Here is a 19,064-nt window from a genome sequence, read left to right as displayed (position 1 = left end):
GAACTAGTGGTTTGTACTCACCTTCTGAGTTTTGCATTTCAGGTTTAAACAATTAGTTCTAATGGATGATGTGATCTCATTCCATGAGATACAAGTTACTTTGGTTAACTAACCTTGCTATTTTGTAGGTCCTTTGAATGATGAAACAATTTGAGTTGCTTGCATCTTATGCCTTGCACTGTTGTTGTCTGTTGATTGGTTGTAACACTGTTGTTGACTGTTTGGTTATCTGAATACCATATTGACTTGTTTGACTTTCTTACAGGTACTTTAGTTGCTTTAACTCATTGCTTGAGTTGCTTTGCTTTGCTTGTGGTTGGCATACCACCTAGGTAACCTCTCTAACTTCATGTAGTCTGGAAGACCTGCTATCTTTGGAAGGCACCTATCTGAACTACATTGCACGGTTCATATCTCACTTAACGGCAACGTGTGAACCGATATTCAAATTGCTAAGAAAAGATCAAGCAATCAGGTGGAACAATGACTGTCAAAAAGCTTTTGATAAGATAAAGGAATATTTGCAGAAACCTCGAATCCTTATACCTCCAGTTCCTGGGAGACCTCTGATAATGTACCTTTCAGTAACCGAGAATTCGATGGGGTGTGTAGTGGGACAGCATGACGAGTCTGGTCGAAAAGAGCATGCAATATACTACCTTAGCAAAAAGTTTACCGACTGTGAAACAAGATATTCACTGCTCGAGAAAACTTGTTGTGCTTTGGCATGGGCTGCTCGCCGACTGAGACAGTATATGTTGAACCATACTACCTTGTTGATTTCTAAGATGGATCCAGTGAAGTACATCTTTGAAAAGCCGGCTCTCACCGGACGAGTGGCTCGGTGGCAGATGATTCTAACTGAGTATGATATCCAGTATACGTCGCAAAAGGCCATCAAAGGTAGTATTCTGTCTGATTACCTTGCCGAGCAACCAATTGATGATTATCAGCCAATGATGTTTGAGTTCCCTGATGAAGATGTCATGTACTTGAAGATGAAGGATTGTGAAGAGCCTCTTGTTGAGGAAGGACCGGATCCTGATGACAAGTGGACACTGATGTTCGATGGGGCGGTAAATGTGCATGGCAACGGTATTGGGGCAGTACTCATTAATCCCAAAGGTGCACACATACCTTTTTCTGCCAGATTGACTTTTGAAGTAACCAACAACGAGGCTGAGTATGAGGCTTGTATCATGGGGATTGAAGAAGCCATCGATCTAAGGATCAAAACCCTGGACATTTATGGAGATTCCACTATAGTAATTAACCAAGTCAATGGAGATTGGAATACTCACTAGCCGCATTTGATTCCTTATCGAGATTACACCAGAAGGATCCTGACTTTCTTCAAGACAGTGAAGTTGTATCATGTCCCCCGAGACGAAAATCAGATGGTTGACGCCTTGGCTACTTTGTCTTCTATGATCAAAGTTCATTGGCATAATCATGTGCCGCACGTTGCTGTGAATCGACTCGAGAGGCCTGCGTATGTGTTTGCAGCCGAGTCTGTTGTGGATGAGAAGTCGTGGTACTATGACATTAAGAATTTCCTCAAGAGTCAGGAGTATCCCGAAGGAGCGTCAAAGAATGACAAAAAGACCCTGAGAAGACTAGCTGGAAGCTTTTATTTGAATCAGGATGATGTGTTGTACAAGAGGAACTTTGACATGGTTCTGCTCAGATGCGTGGATAGACACGAAGCAGACATGTTGATGCAGGAAGTTCATGAGGGATCTTTCGGTACCCATGTTGGTGGTCATGCAATGTCCAAGAAGTTGTTGAGAGCCGGTTATTACTGGATGACCATGGAATCCGATTGTTTCAAATACGCTCGGAAGTGCCACAAATGCCAGATCTATGCAGATAAAGTGTATGTACCACCAAGCCCTCTGAATGTCATGAATTCTCCTTAGCCATTCGCGATGTGGGGCATCGATATGATTGGGAAGATTGAACCTACTGCTTCTAATGGACATCGCTTCATCCTGGTCACGATTGATTACTTCACCAAGTGGGTGGAAGCAGCTTTATATGCCAATGTTACCAAGCAAGTGGTTGGCCGATTCCTTAAGAGAGAGATTATCTGTCGTTATGGGGTTCCTGAGAGAATCATCACTGATAATGGTTCGAACCTCAATAACAAGATGATGAAAGAGCTTTGCAGAGATTTCAGGATCGAACACCACAATTCTTCTTCTTACAGACCAAAGATGAATGGTGCTGTAGAGGCGGCAAACAAGAACATCAAGAAGATTGTGCAGAAGATGGTCGTGACGTACAAGGATTGGCATGAGATGTTGCCTTTCGCTTTGCATGGGTACCGTACATCAGTACGTACGTCGACCGGGGAAACCCCTTACTCCCTTGTGTATGGTATGGAGGCAGTCTTACCTGTTGAAGTAGAGATTCCTTCTCTGAGAGTCCTGTTGGATGACAAGCTAGACGAAGCTGAATGGATTCGGATGAGGTTCAACGAGTTGAGCCTTATCGAGGAAAAGCGGTTGGCAGTTGTGTGCCATGGGCAACTGTATCAGAGAAGGATGAAGAAAGCCTTTGATCAGAAAGTGCGTCCTTAAAGCTATCAGACAGGTGATTTGGTTTTGAAGAGGATCCTTCCTCCTGGTACAGATAACAGGGGCAAGTGGACTCCGAATTATGAAGGTCTATATGTTGTTAAAAAGGTTTTCTCCGGTGGAGCCTTGATGCTGACAACTATGGACGGCGAAGATTTTCCATCCCCTGTGAACTCAGATGTAGTCAAAAAATACTTCGCATAAATTGACCCGCTGAACGAAAAGAATAAAAGAGTCCAGGCAAAAAAGGGCATCCCGGCGAACCAAGAAAAAAAAATAAAAAGGTTCGGGCAGAAGTTAGGGATAAAAAATAAAAAAAAGAATATGTACACCCGGTAAGTCGAAAACCTGCAAAGGCGGCTTAGGCAAAAATGGGTATCCCGGTGGATTGAAAACCCGAAAGGGCGATCCAGGCAAGAGAGGGATTAAAGCGGAGACTACAGTCTGAGTTATCTGTACTTCATCGCGCTTCAGTATCTACCATCTCGAAGGATGTGACCGGTCCAATCGTTCTTCTCAGAAAGCAAGGAATTTGGGGGAAATTGAGGATCTGTGAGTCATAACAGAATTGGAAAATAGTGGATGCCGTGTTCACATTGCGAATAGGATAATTTATTTCCCGTTTTGGCGCAATTACCTCTTCCTAGGAATTGCTTCCTGATGTATTCGCCTTTATAGGCCATTTTCAATCAATAAAAGTCGTTATTCAGTCAATTTGCTCTCTTGTTCTTACTTTACTGCTTTGTTTGCAAAAAAACGTCCGAATTTTTTGATAAACCTTGCATCTTAAAAACATGAAGGCTAGACAATAATGTGCAAAAAGATAAACATTTGAAAATCATTTTGAATGTTGAGTACACTTGGGTGTATTTTGTCCGTACAAGCCCCTGGGGCATGTATGTCTTGCTGTTTTGCAGATCACTATCTTTTGATTGCTGGCTAAAGCAGGTGAGCCACGGTTTGTTCAAAAGTGTTTTAACACTGTCCAGTAGTGTGAGAGGTTGGGTTGTCCAAAGCAAGTTCAGGGTTTGTCTCCCCAGCGAGGCCAAGATCAGTGTTGCCTCAGGAGTCAGGCCTGAAGTTGATTGCAATCCCCAGCAGAGTTGAGGATGTTTTTTCCCGGCCAGGTTTGAAGGTTGCCCTTTCCCCAGTAGGTCTGAGGACTGTTAGTTCCCCAGCGAGCCGGAAAATTGTTATTTCCCCAGCGGAGGTGTCTGTGGGTATTTTGTTCCTCAGCAGCCAGGTCTGAAGTGCTGTAATCCCCAACAGGGTTGAGTTTGCAGTTTCCCCAGCAGGGTTGAAAGTGTTTTTCCCTAGCAAGTCTGAAGGTTGCTGTTTCCCCAGCGGAGGTGGGCGTTGTTTGTTTTCCCCAGCGAAGTCCCCAAGCGGATCGGGTTCAGTAGAGGTCATCCCCAGTGAGGATCATATGTTCCCCAGCAGCAGTGCTATTCCCTAGCATGATTGAGAGGTTGGTGTTTTCCCAACAGATGACTCCCCAGTTGAGTTGGTTTCTCTGTCGTTCCCAGAGTGTCAGATCAGCAAGTATCCGCAACAGAATTGTTATGTTGTCCCCACAGAATTGGAAGATCGAATCAGAATCGTGCGCTCATCAGAGTGATCATGAGCTTTCCCAGCAGGAGTTTCCTCCCTTGGCATCTTGCATATAGTAATCATCATTTGCATTTGCATCCTCAAATCGCGTAGCATTTCCATTCAATATGGAGCATTCCGCCATGGAAAACTCAAACATATGCATACATGTGTTAAACCAGATTGGATCATATCCCCAGCAGAGGTGGACCGTTTTGCAACATCTGTATGGCGTATTTGTAGCAGTTGCTCTTGGTAGCATTCGGAATTGATAATATCCAGAGAGATTCAGTTCCTCACCCGTCTGTGAAAGGAAAGTTTGATTCTCCCCAGTGAGATCCCCGACAAGTGTCTGGCCTTGTCTTGACATATGTAGATGTCATCCTTACGATACCAATAGGTGTCGTGTTGATCCCCGTATGGGTCGTCTTTTTTTGATGTCGGTAAACATCGTCTTTCGATGTCGGTAAACATCGAGTCCCATCCCAGTCATCGGTAAATGTCTGGTCGTCCTTTTTTGATGTCGGTAAACATCATCTTTCGATGTCGATAAACATCGAGTCTCATCCCAGTCATCGGTAAATGTCTGGTCGTCCTTTTTGATGTCGGTAAACATCATCTTTCGATGTCGGTAACATCTAGTTTTTCCAGTCATCGGTAAATGTCTGGTTGTGTATCTTTTTTCCCAATCATCGGTAAATGTCTGATGGTGTATATTTTTTCCCAGTCATCGGTAAATGTCTGGTGGTGTATCTTTTTTCCCAGTCATCGGTAAATGTCTGGTGGTGTATCTTTTTTCCCAGTCATCGGTAAATGTCTGGCGGTGTATCTTTTTTCCCAGTCATCGGTAAATGTCTGGTTGTGTATCTTTTTTCCCAATCATCGGTAAATGTCTGGTTGTGTATCTTTTTTCCCAGTCATCGGTAAATGTCTGGTTGTGTATCTATTCGTCGATAAATATCAAAATCCCCAGTAGAGTCGTCGGTAAATGTCTTGTCTGGTTCCAGTTGTAAATATCTTTTTCCTCCCCAGTCGAAGCCGCCATCGGTAAATGGCCCCGCTTTCCTTGATATCAGTGTATATCAAGTCGACTGTTCCACCAGCCGCCATCGGTAAATGGCCCCGCTTCCTTGATATCAGTGTATATCAAGTCGACTATTCCAAGCCGCCATCGGTAAATGGCCTCGCTTTCTTCGATATCGGTAAATATCGAATGCCCAGCTTAGTCGCCATCGGTAAATGGCCTCGCTTTCTGTGACATCTGTTCCCCAGCAGCCATCGGTAAATGGTCTCGCTGACGTTGATATCGGTAAATATCAAAAGTTGTTTTGAAGCCACCATCGGTAAATGGTCTTGCTTCCTTTTAATGTCAAATTCCCAGTTGAAGCCACCATCGGTAAATGGTCCCGCTTCCTTTGGATGTTGTTTCCCAGCCGCCATCGGTAAATGGCCTCGCTGACGTTGATATCGGTAAATATCAAGTTTCCAGTAAAGCCGCCATCGGTAAATGGCCTCGCTTTCCTGAGGTATTTTTATTGTGCAGCCGCCATCGGTAAATGGCCTCGCGTTTCTTTGATTCATCCCCCGCAGAGTGCAAATTCTACGGTTCTTTGGTATTCAATCCCTGTTTACCTTGAAGGTCTGACAGCCGTTGCTCTCATCCGTTCAGGTTCCCAATTGATTGAATAGGGGCAGCTGTAGCACCTCAATTTTGCACCCCCCATTCATGCATTCATTTCATTTTTAGGTCATAAACATTACATTAACATTGCATATTGCATTGCATCTTGGCAACTAGAAATGGCACCTAGAGAATTCACCAGTGCAAGAGACCAAGCATTTCCTTGAGATGGAGGCCACATGAGTATTCTAGAGAGCTTACATGAATCAAGGTTCATTTTGAAGTAACTTGACCAAGTGTTAGAGGCTCAAAGTCATCAGTGCATTGCCAAGTCATCTGGGCCCCATAAAAGTCAACTGAAAGTCAACTGAGGGCTATGAGGTAGAGAAATGGTTTGAGACACTTCATTCATGTCCAAAAGAGGTTTATTCATCATGTCAAACATCTACCTTGAAGATTTTGAAGTCAGATCAAAAGTTTCCAAAAATGGAAAGTGACCTGTAATTTCAAGTTTCCAAAAATGGCAAGTTTTTAGACCAACTTCAACTTGACTTTCCAACATCAAAGAAGCTTCAAATGAAATTTTGGTCAACATAAAAGTTGAATATCTTTCTCTCCCATTTCCAAAAAGTCCAAGATCATGAGCATCTGATGAATGGTTAAGGAGTTATGATCCAATGATTGCAAAGTGTGCTTGAAACTTCAACAAGCCATATCTTTTGAACCAAAACTCCAATTTGAGTCCCTCTTTTTGCATTATGCTCCTTATGACTCATATTTTCCAAATACATCATGACATTGCATGAAATTATCTCATACAATCATTTGTTCATGCATGTCCATTTTGGAAGCAAAATACCAAATTCAAATTTGGTGCATCATATGAACAAAATTCCAATTCCAACATGTGCATGAGATGATTTTAAGTGAATTTGAGCCCTCATGTGGTACTGTTCACGTGTGCTTTCACCATGCAAGGGTGTTTTTACCATTTGTGCATACACCTTATATCTTGCTAATTCCCATTAACCTTGGCCTAATGACAATTTCAGAGTAATTAGGACAACATATAAAAGCTTAATTGTAACTGTTTTATTGATTTACACACATTTTCAGATCTAGAATCCTCTTTCACTCTCAATTTTTCTCTCCATTGAAACTTGAAATTTTTGCACACAACACCTTAATTTCCTTGCATAATCATGAACATGGAATGTTATTGAGCAATATTCAACGTGTATTTGGTGGAATTCATCTCAAATCCGTGCATACCACAAGCTTGAATGCATTAATGGAAGCTCTAAATTGAGCTTGATTCAGGTCTTTTCACGTGCCATTTCTTGCATCCAACTTCAGTGGAGCTCAAAGGAAGTGGATCTGGAAAGCTTGAAGCCTTGAGGACACTGTTTTGGTCACTGCTCTTCAAACAAGGTGAGTTTCGACCTTCACTTTTCTCTATTTTATTGCCATAGTATTGTAGTTCTTGACTCACTGATCACGCTGATATGAACATTTTTTAAAATGGTTGAGAATTGATTGAGTAATATGGATTTGAAGTTTGATGTTCATGAATGTTTTAGCTCGATTTACATTTGTTAGTGAGAATTAGGATTAGATACTGTTGGATTCGTGTTCCTCATGAGATGAGCTTTCGATTATGTACATATTGCTGGAATCTGGAAAAATTTTGATGAAGGTGCACTGTAGCACCACCGTCTCAACGAAGGAGACGGTGAAAACCACCCCTGACTGCCGTGCGTGAATAGTGCGCCGCCCTCTGCATTTAGCGCTAGGGCTTGTCCCTGTTAGCGCTGGCGTGGCCTACTGAGTGGCAAAGTGATTGGCTGAGGCTCGTTGGATTCACTCGCGTGGCTAATGACCAGCTGAGGTGGCTTGCCACCTCATTAATGAAGCACAACGTTTTGGACGCTCCTCGCTTCGATCCCCAGCGAACACATTTTCGCTTCCTTTTGTTTTCCTTGTCCAAAACGCAGGCGTTTTGGTGCGTCCCCGGTTCGAACCATGGCTGTAGCATCTTTCCAATCTCATTTTCAATAACATTTCCAATTATTTCACATTTTATTTCATTAATTTCATCCAATTTCAAAAAATCATAACTAATTGAAAACTAATCCAAATAATTCCAAAAATTTTCTCACATGTTCCTTGAAGTGTCTATTATTTTATGATGTGATTTTCTGATTTTTATCATGTCTGGATTTTTGGAATGAGACTGATTGCTTGGACATGTATGCAAATGTGACATGTGTTACCAATTGATTTGTAAAATGCTCATACTTTCTCCAATTGCTTTGAAATTTGGTATGTTGAATCTTAACACATAATATGATCTTTTGGCTTTTGGTTGACATTTTTAGCATTTGTCATTTCTGTTTTAGACACATGAATGTATGGTGTGACAATGTGTGTCACACAATTTGATGTTGATCTTGTTCATTTTCATATCCATGCCAATTGAGCTCCTCTGATCCCAATTTTTTGCATGATTCTTGTGTTTGAAATGTTGATATCACATAAAAAGTTTCATGATTATTGGATGTGTTTCTGATTTAATGTGCATTTTCTCTTCTTGATGTTCAAGTGTGACCACCATTGTGTGCCTTTGCCCTAGCTTGATTGATTGATGGCCTTGACTTAGGATTTGAGTTTGGTCCTTTTTATGACATGTTCATGCTTGACTAAATGTGCCTCATATTGAATATTGGCTGATGTTTTGACTTTTTGTTTTGCCTTTGACCCTAGTCTTTGAACTAGTGGTTTGTACTCACCTTCTGAGTTTTGCATTTCAGGTTCAAGCAATTAGTTCTAATGGATGATGTGATCTCATTCCATGAGATACTAGTTACTTTGGTTAACTAACCTTGCTGTTTTATAGGTCCTTTGAATGATGAAACAATTTGAGTTGCTTGCATCTTATGCCTTGCACTGTTGTTGTCTGTTGATCGGTTGTAACACTGTTGTTGACTGTTTGGTTGTCTGAATACCATATTGACTTGTTTGACTTTCTTACAGGTACTTTAGTTGCTTTAACTCATTGCTTGAGTTGCTTTGCTTTGCTTGTGGTTGGCATACCACCTAGGTAACCTCTCTAACTTCATGTAGTCTGGAAGACCTGCTATCTTTGGCAGGCACTTGTCTGAAGCCCTCCTTAAGAGGCAATGTTTGTGGTTGTTTATATTTGTGCCATGTACTTCAAAGACCTACTAAGTGAAGAGGCATTGGCAGATAGAAGGGATTTGCAATCAATCCCCTGCTATTCAGTTGAGTCTTCCATTACGCTCGCACTACGTGCTGATGCTTTTGGATAAACACCCAAGATCCTTGTATATAGAGTTAGTCAAGTGGAGTAGGGTCCCACATTCTGGACCCCCACGTTTTCATTGATTTGAAGCTGACCCAGCCCCGGGTTAAGAGCTATGAGGTCTTACCCTCATTACCTTTTCATCTGCTCACCCTGACGGTCAATGTCAGTGGTTAAGAGCCTCAGACACCCCTCCCAGTGTTGGCTTGTTTGTCGAGGTTGATATGACCCCTTGACTAAAGCTCAGCCTTGTATGAGCCGCTTGTTTGCATATAGTGTGTGATACCTGTTCACCTGTGCTTGTTTACTTGTTGTTTAGGCTAGCTTGCTTCCTGTGCGAGTTAGGTTCCAATTAGAGACCTCAACATAGGGATCGTTTGCATGACAACTTCTAGGCTCGAGTCGTAGTCTCCCTTTTAGTTGTTATCTCCCTTGTCTCTGGTTAGGAGTTAGTTTTTCCCTGTTAAGGGGAACTACGTCGCCTTGATCCTCATACCAGATGAGGTACGTAGGCAGGAGATTGAGCTGATCTCTCCGGGCGCCCTTTTTCTTTTTCAACCCTTTTGTGTTGTGTGTGAGTTTGTACACCCTTTCCTTGTTCGGAGTCTGATGTAAGTCCATCTATTGGCATTTGGTTTCCCGTTTGTTTGTGTGCGTTAGGAGATGGATGTAAGACCAGCGATTGGCATTCCGTATCCTATTTGCGTGTGTTTGTTCGGAGTTGGATGTAAGACCAGCGATTGGCATCCCGTTTCCAGTTGTGTGTTTCGTTTGACGTCTCAGCGTCCCGGTTCCAATGTTTTGTTTCGGCGTGCGTTAGCCGAGCTACGAGTGCTCTGATTCTTACTCTGGTTAGAGAAGATACGTATGCATAGGATGCGAGGTCCTAGCGAGCATGTTTCCCGTTTCCCCGAACTACGTCGACTCTGATGTTTGTGTCTGACAAACTACGTAAGCCCAGGATGCGACATCCTGCCGAGTCCGCTTTCTCCCCTTTCGTCCGTCCTCTTTCGCCTGTGTTTTATTCCAGTGTTTTGTGCAGTTTTTGAGGAGTTTGTTGGCAACCTTTTCCTATTCTGTTGAGCGTGGATCCCATCGAGTACGACGGACGTGAGGGGGTGTTAATACCTTCCCCTTGCGTAACCGACTCCCGTATCTAGCAATCTCTGGTCGTAAGACCATTTCCTTTCCAGGTTTACTTCGAGCGTTTCCTTTCCCTCCTTTGGGATAAATAACGCACGGTGGCGGCTCTGTGTCTTTTCCCGCCGGTTATTTTTCGCGTATGCGACAATTATACACATAAGTTTATCAAAAAAGGATTTGTCAGATCACATGACATTTTCGTGTCTTGGATAGCAGTGATGTGTTGCTAGATACCGCTCACTGTTTATTATGTTAAATACGTGATTTAATATAATTGTCAATGCCGCGAAAACCTACAGGGTCACACACAAAAGAGCAGATTGATGAGAGATAGAGTAACTAAGGAACACCGTAAGGTACAGTGCACTTAAGTGAATTGTAGAACATCGTAAGGTACAATGTACTTAAGTAGAATACGAAATATGGTAAGGTACCACGTGCTTAAGTGATTTTGGCATATTATAAGATATGGGCCACATACACTTAAGTGGGCTTTTTAGCTTGCAGCCCACACAAGTGGTTCTATAAATAGAACTCTTGTGCAGAAGCATTTTGTGCAGTTGTAATTTCATTTCTCTTTCTCTCACTCAAAGCCTTCATTCGTAGTAGCTAGCACTGAGATTGAAGGAATCCGTTCGTGTGGATTGAGTAGAGGCGTTGTCATCGTTCAACGTTCGTGATCGCTCCGTAGATCTGCATCGAAGGTTTCAATCGTCACAAGAGGTAACGATTCTATCACTGGTCATGCCCATTCGTAAGGATCACTAAAGGAGAAAATTTTAAATTCCGCTGCATTTTGGATCGCTATTCTCCTTCAGTGATATCAGAGCCACTTACGAAACCATGCATCTGATAGCTGTTTATTTTCTGTATTAATATGATTAAAAGACAGAATTAATCAAAGAATAAACGAGTAATTAAATTTGGCATCATGTGTGTACGATTTGGATGATTGATGTTGACTATGCTTCGGAATCCGACATTAGTATGGTGAAGCAGTGATACATCGATCGTCCATAGGTTACGCAATTGAGATCGATCAAGTTATATATATGATATAAGTATTCCTAATGCAAAATACGGTATATATGATATACTATTACTGTTTCGTTCATTCAAACACTTAATGGTTGTTTTCCTTTGAGCGATCAATGGTCGTTTGCTTCTTGATCCGACATTAGTATGGTGAAGCAATGACCTTTTGATCAATCATACTAAATCAACAATCGAGGTGTGTTTGACGGTATGAAATTGGTGCATTAGGGTTAGTGACGGCACAAGGGTTGTGCTGTCAAAGAGTTATGAATTAAGGACTTGTTGGATCACCTCTGTTGACTGTTTCAAAGCGCTGATTTTGGCCGCGTGACGTTCGTCATGGGCCTGTGACGGTCGTGACAAGCTGGACGTGACGGTCGTGACATGCTTTGTGACGGTCGTCACATTCACAAAGTTTGTATTCTCTATTTTTCTATCTTGTGACCGGGCAGCGGACCCCGGCTAACTCTCCATAGTGTGATCGATCGCCAAAATTTAATTTGGTTTTAATTAATTAAAATAATTAAAATTAATAATAATAATAATGTGTTTATTATTATTGTCTTGTGGTGAGCGGTTATGGCCTTAGTCTTCCTTTATTTTGTTTTGGGTTTTTAAAATACGACCTGCGTGTCGTGCCTCTCTTTTAATCTCTTAATGTAACTTCTTTTCTCATCTCACTCCCTCGTATGTAAAACGAATTTCTTTTATGTAATGTAATGTTATGAAGAAAGAGAAGAATTCAATATCAAAGGAGGATTTATGTATGTTGATGCATGTGAATGTATGTTGATGCATGTGAGAGACGATTTATATGATAAATAAGCCGGTGAGATCAGAATAATTTCAATTCCCTCAAATTAAATATTAAGTTTATGCTTTCCAAGTTTTAGCACTCATCAAGACTAGTATCAGATAATGTAGGTTTCGCCTACGCGAGGTGCATGTTCTATATTAGTAAGGTGTGATGGGATAATTGTAATATCCAATTGTTAAAACAATGGGTCAAACTTAACTAAACAAATTATAATAAGATTATATGTGTTTAAAAGCAAGAGTTGGAAATGATCCATGTGATGGATTGGAATAAGGAGTTATTCAGCCAACTAAAATATTCGAGAGTTGTATTAGATACAATTGGAAGGAGTTCCTACCTAAATAACCTAGTTTTGTGTAATCCTCCTACGTGGACTTAAAACAAAGTGAAATATGGATCTCGACCCACTAGAAAATCTTCCAATGGGATTTTCCGAATCAAATGATGAGGGTCATTTGTTTTGAGTAAAATAGTGGGAGCATATTTAATTAAAGGCCTAACTAAATATGTTATTGATACTTATATTTTCATTAATTTCATGTAGATTACCATGACAACAAACACCTCTAACAACATTTTATGATCAATCCTTGACAAGGAAAAATTGTCTGGGACAAATTTTCTGGATTGACACCGAAATCTGAGGATTATCCTCAAACATGATAGAAAGCTGTATGTCTTGGAGAAACCTGTTCCTGAAGAGGAACCTCCTAGTTCTGCACCTAAGGCAGAAAGAGATGCTTATAAGAAGCATGTCGATGATGCCAATGAAACTACTTGTCTCATGCTAGCTACCATGAACTCAGAGTTGCAAAAGAAACATGAGAACATGGCAGCGTTCGATATGATCGAACACTTGAAGATGCTCTATCAAGAGAAAGCAAGGCATGAAAGGTTTGAAGTTTCAAAAGCCATTTTTCAAGGCAAGTTAGCTGAGGGAGCCCCTGTAGGTCCCCATGTGCTCAAGATGATTGGGTATGTGGAAAACCTTGAGAGGTTGGTTTTTCCCCTCGGAAAGGAACTTGCGACTGATTTGATCTTGCAATCGTTGCCAGATAGATTTAGTCAATTTGTCCTAAATTTCAATATGAATGATATGGACAAATCTCTTCCTGAACTGCTAGCCATGTTAAGAACTGCTGAGCAGAATCTGAAGTCAAAAGGGAAGTCCATTCTGATGATCGGAAATGGAAAGAGACAGAACAAAAGACCCACCAAGCAGGGTGATAAAGGGAAAGGCAAGGAAGTTGCCTAACCCAAACCCATTGTTTCTGCTTTGAAGCCTAATGGAGGTATAGCAAAGGAAGGCACCTGCTTCCATTGCGGTAAGACCGGACACTGGAAGAGAAACTGTCAAAAGTACCTAGAAGATAAGAAGAATGGAGTAGAGGCTTCAACTTCAGGTATTTTTGTTATTGAAATTAATTTATCTACTTCTGCATCATGCGTATTAGATACTGGACGCGGTTCTCACATTTGTACAAATGTGCAGGGACTAAAAAGGAGTAGAGATTTGGCAAAAGGTGAAGTTGACCTACGAGTTGGCAATGGAGCAAAGGTTACTGCTTTAGCCGTAGGAACTTATGTATCGACTTTACCTAGTGGTTTAATAATTCAGTTAGAGAACTGTTATTATGTGCCTGCAATTAGCAGGAATATTATTTCCGTTTCTTGTTTGGACAAGTTTGGTTTTTCATTTATAATAAAGAACAATTGTTGCTCAATTTATTTGAATGATATATTTTATGCTACTGTACAAATGAACAATGGACCATATGTCCTTGATCTTGAAATGCCTATTTATAACATTAATACTAAAAGAATGAAACCTAATGAGTTAAATCCAACTTACCTTTGGCATTATCGATTAGGCCATATAAATGAGAAACACATTTCCAAACTCCATAAAGATGGACTCTTGGACTCTTTTGATTATGAATCATATGAGACATGCAGATCTTGTTTAATTGGAAAGATGACAAAGTCTCCATTCACAGGAAAAGGTGAAAGAGCTAATGATCTTTTGGCCCTCATACATACTGATGTATGTGGACCACTGAACATACTAGCCAGAGGAGGTTTTCAGTACTTCATCACATTTACCGATGATTTCAGTAGATATGGTTATGCGTATTTAATGAAACACAAATCAGAGTCCTTTGAAAAGTTCAAGGAATACAAGAATGAAGTGCAAAACCAACTAGGTAAGAATATTAAAACTCTTCGATCAGATCGAGGTGGTGAGTATTTAAGCCTGGAGTTTGATGACCATCTGAAAGAGTATGGGATTCTATCCCAACTTACTCCTCCTGGAACACCCCAATGGACTGGTGTATCTGAGAGAAGAAATCGAACCCTGTTAGACATGGTCCGATCCATGATGAGTCAAGCCGATCTTCCAAACTCCTTTTGGGGACATTCACTATTGACAGCAGCTTACACACTTAACCGTGTTCCATCCAAAAAGGTTGAGAAGACACCATATGAGATATGGAGTGGTAAGAAACCACATATGTTTTATATGAAGATTTGGGGTTGCGAAGTTTATGTGAAACGACAAATTTCAACTAAGCTTGAACCCAAATCTGACAAATGCTTATTTGCGGGGTATCCTAAAGAAACAAGAGGGTATTACTTCTACAATCCTTTTGAGGGCAAAGTGTTTGTCGCTCGAACTGGAGTTTTCCTAGAAAAGGATTTTATTTCCAAAGGAATCAGTGGGAGGAAAGTAGAGCTTGAAGAAATTCAAGAATCACAAAGCATTGATACACATATGGAGGAATTAGAGCAGGAAATACAAGTAGTTGTGGAAGAGCAACCTGCTCAAGTAGAACAAGACCAACGTAGGTCAAGCAGGATACGTCACCTACCTGAGAGATATGGATATCTCATAACTGATCAAGGTGATGTATTACTCATGAATCATGATGAGCCTGTGACCTACCAAGAGGCCATAACTGGTCCCGAGTCTGAGAAGTGGCTAGAAGCCATGAAATCTGAAATGGATTCCATGTACATAAACCAGGTTTGGACCTTGGTAGAGCCTCCTGTAGGAGTTAACCCTATAGGATGCAAGTGGGTCTTCAAAAAGAAGACTGACATGGATATAAGGCAAGACTGGTTGCAAAAGGATATAAACCTATAAGGCAAGACTGGTTGCAAAAGGATATAAACAAATTCATGGGGTTGACTATGATGAAACCTTTTCACCAGTTGCAATGCTTAAATATGTTCGGATTTTACTTGCTACCGTTGCATATCATGATTATGAAATATGGTAGATGGATGTCAAAACTGCTTTCCTTAATGGGAATCTTCTTGAGGATGTGTACATGACACAACCTGAAGGATTTGACATACCTGAAGAAGCCCAAAAGATATGTAAGTTACAAAGGTCAATCTATGGATTGAAGCAAGCTTCCAGAAGTTGGAATCTTCGTTTTGATGAAACAGTAAAACAATATGGATTCATCAAGAACGAAGATGAGCCTTGTGTCTACAAGAAGGTTAGTGGGAGCATGATCATTTTCCTGGTATTATATGTAGATGACATATTACTCATTGGAAATGATGTTCCTACCCTGCAACAAGTAAAGTCTTGGTTGGGGAAATGCTTTTCTATGAAGGACCTAGGTGAAGCAGCCTATATATTAGGAACCAGAATCTATAGAGATAGATCACAAAAACTGCTTGGCCTAAGTCAGAGTACATATATAGACAAAGTGTTGAGACGCTTTAATATGCATGATTCCAAGAAAGGATTCATACCTATGCAACATGGTCTGTGTCTATCAAAAACACAACCCCCTTCAACTAAGGAAGAAAGGGATCACATGAATAAGATTCCATATGCATCTGTAATATGATCTATCATGTATGCCATGTTATGTACTCAACCAGATGTCTCGTATGCTTTGAGTGCAACGAGTAGGTACCAATCTGATCCTGGTGATGCTCATTGGGTAGCTGTCAAGAATATCCTTAAGTATTTGAGAAGGACTAAGGACTCATTCTTGATCTATGGAGGTCAGGAAGAGCTGGTTGTAATTAGATATACCGATGCTAGCTTCCAGACAGATAAGGATGACTTTAGATCACAATCTGGTTATGTGTTTTGCTTAAACGGTGGCGCTGTGAGTTGGAAAAGTTCAAAGCAAGATACAATTGCTGATTCTACAACCGAGGCCGAGTATATTGCTGCCTCAAGTGCAGCAAAGGAAGCTGTTTGGATCAAAAAGTTCATTAGTGAACTTGGCATAGTTCCTAGCATTAAGGAACCTAGATCTCACCAACGATCCAAATACATACTTAGGCGTTATCACCTCATTCGAGAGATAATAGATAGAGGAGATGGGAAAATATGCAGAGTACCTACACTTGACAATATTGATGACCCACTGACAAAGCCTCTTGCGCGGCAGAAGCATGATGGACATACTAGATCTATGGGCATTAGGGGTATGCATGATTGGCTATAGTGCTAGTGGGAGATTGTTGGTGTAAGCCCTAGAGGCCAATACTTTTGGTAATTGTATCAAATTATTTATTAATAATAAAAGGCTTTTTCTTTATTATGTTTGTTTAATAAAGTCCCTAGAATAGATAGTCCATTTAATGTATCAAGTGTGACTTAATCGTGAGATCACATTAAACATAAGGACATTATTCTTAAAGTATCCGTAGTCGAGCTTTATTGTGAAGTGGGATAACATTAAAGCATTAAGACTATTATGTATATAAACTGATGATCACATCTCATGGATCATGGATAAGGAGTTATCAAGTCTTAAACATAGGTATGAATATTAAGAGTAATATTTATACTGGGTTGACTCGCTATGAGAACACTATATAGAATGTTATGAAAAGTGTCATAAGTTATTCTCATGGTGATAAGGGTGTATACCACCCTTCGACCTGAAACCACTATGGACCCTAGATGTAGAGTCGAGTGCCTTATTGATGATCAAACATTGTCCGTAGCTGGATGACCATAAAGACAGTTGATGTGTACTCCACGAAGCATGCTAAGGGACATGAGTGACCTAGATGGAATTTTCCCATCCTGCGTAACAGGATAAATGTCTATGGGCCCAATATTGAACTGGACAAGGATGAGATGGTCTATGCCTTATGTTCAATATAGACATAAGGGAAAAAGGATAATTATACACATAAGTATTATCACAAAAGGATTTGTCAGATGACAATACATTTCCGTGTCTTGGGTAGCAGTGATGTGTTGCTAGATACCGCTCACTGTTTATTATATTAAATACGTGATTTAATATAATTGCCAATGCCGCGAAAACCTACAGGGTCACACACAAAAGGGAGGATTGATGAGAGATAAAGTAACTAAGGAACACCGTAAGGTATGGTGCACTTAAGTGAATTGTAGAACATCGTAAGGTACGGTGTACTTAAGTAGAATACGAAATATGGTAAGGTACCATGCGCTTAAGTGATTTTGGCATATTATAAGATATGGTCCACATACACTTAAGTGGGCTTTTTAGCTTGCAGCCCACACAAGTGGTTCTATAAATAGAACCCTTGTGCAGACGCATTTTGTGCAGTTGCAATTTCGTTTCTCTTTCTCTCACTCAAAGCCTTCATTCGTAGCAGCTAGCACTGAGATTGAAGGAATCCGTTCGTGTGGACTGAGTAGAGGCGTTGTCATCGTTCAACGTTCGTGATCGCTCCGTAGATCTGCATCAAAGGTTTCAATCGTCACAAGAGGTAACGATTCTATCACTGATCATGCCCATTCTTAAGGATCACTAAAGGAGAAAATTTTAAATTCCGTTGCGTTCTGGATCGCTATTCTCCTTCATGGTGGCCTAGAATGAAGAAGGATATTGTAGAGTATGTGTCGGAGTGCATAGTGTGCCAATAGGTGAAGATCAAATATCAGAAGCCAGGTGGTTTATTGCGACCTTTAGAAATTCCAGTTTGGAAATGGGATAGTATTTCAATGGATTTTGCAGTGGGGTTACCTCGGACCCAAGGTGGTTATGATTCAATTTGGGTGATTGTAGATCGGTTAACTAAGTCCGTGCACTTCTTGGCCATGAAGACTACTTACAAGGCAAGTCATCTTGCACGGTTGTTCATTTTAGAAATCGTAAGATTGCATGGTGTTCCAACTAGTATTGTGTCCGATAGAGATCCAAAGTTTACTTCAAGATTTTGGAAGGCATTCCAATAAGCAATGGGATCGAAGTTGTGTTTGAGTACGTCTAATCATCATCAATTGGATGGTCAGACTGAGAGGATGATACATACATTGAAGGATATGTTAAGAGCTTGTGTACTTGAAAGTGGAGGAAATTGGAAGAAGCTCTTACCATTGATTGAATTCACATATAATAATAGTTATCATGCAAGTATCGAGATGGATCCTTATGAAACCTTGTATGGACGGAAATGTAGAACACCTCTATGTTGGACGGAAGTTGGTAAAGAAAGGATCTTAGGACCAGAGATTATTCAAGAGACTGCATAAAAGATAAGGATGGTCAGTGATAAGATGAAGAAAGTGCAAGATCGCCAAAAGAGCTATGCAGATCACAGAAGAAGACCATTGGAATTTGATGAAGGTGATCATGTATTTTTGAAGGTGACTCCGAGGTTGAGATTGAAAGGACCGTTTAAGTCACGGAAGTTAAGTCTGAGATACGTAGGGCCATACCAGATTATAGAGAGGATTGGAGAAGTCACCTACAAATTAGCCTTACCACATTATCAGAAATGCATGACGTTTTTCACGTATCTCAACTTCGAAAGTTCATTCCATATTCTCTTCAGCCTATTCTTCTAGATTCAATAGAAGTAGAAGCAGATCTAACTTTCAAACCTCTACCAAGTCGCATTGCAAGACGAGAAGTTAAGGTATTAAGGAATAAGGAGATCCCTCTTGTTAAGGTTCAGTTGGATGAATCACATCCAGGCGAT

The sequence above is a fragment of the Lathyrus oleraceus genome, chromosome 6 (genome assembly GCF_024323335.1).
Source record: "Lathyrus oleraceus cultivar Zhongwan6 chromosome 6, CAAS_Psat_ZW6_1.0, whole genome shotgun sequence".
Lineage (NCBI taxonomy): Eukaryota > Viridiplantae > Streptophyta > Magnoliopsida > Fabales > Fabaceae > Lathyrus > Lathyrus oleraceus.
The sequence above is the reverse complement of the archived record's forward strand: the minus strand, read 5'-3'. Positions refer to the sequence as shown.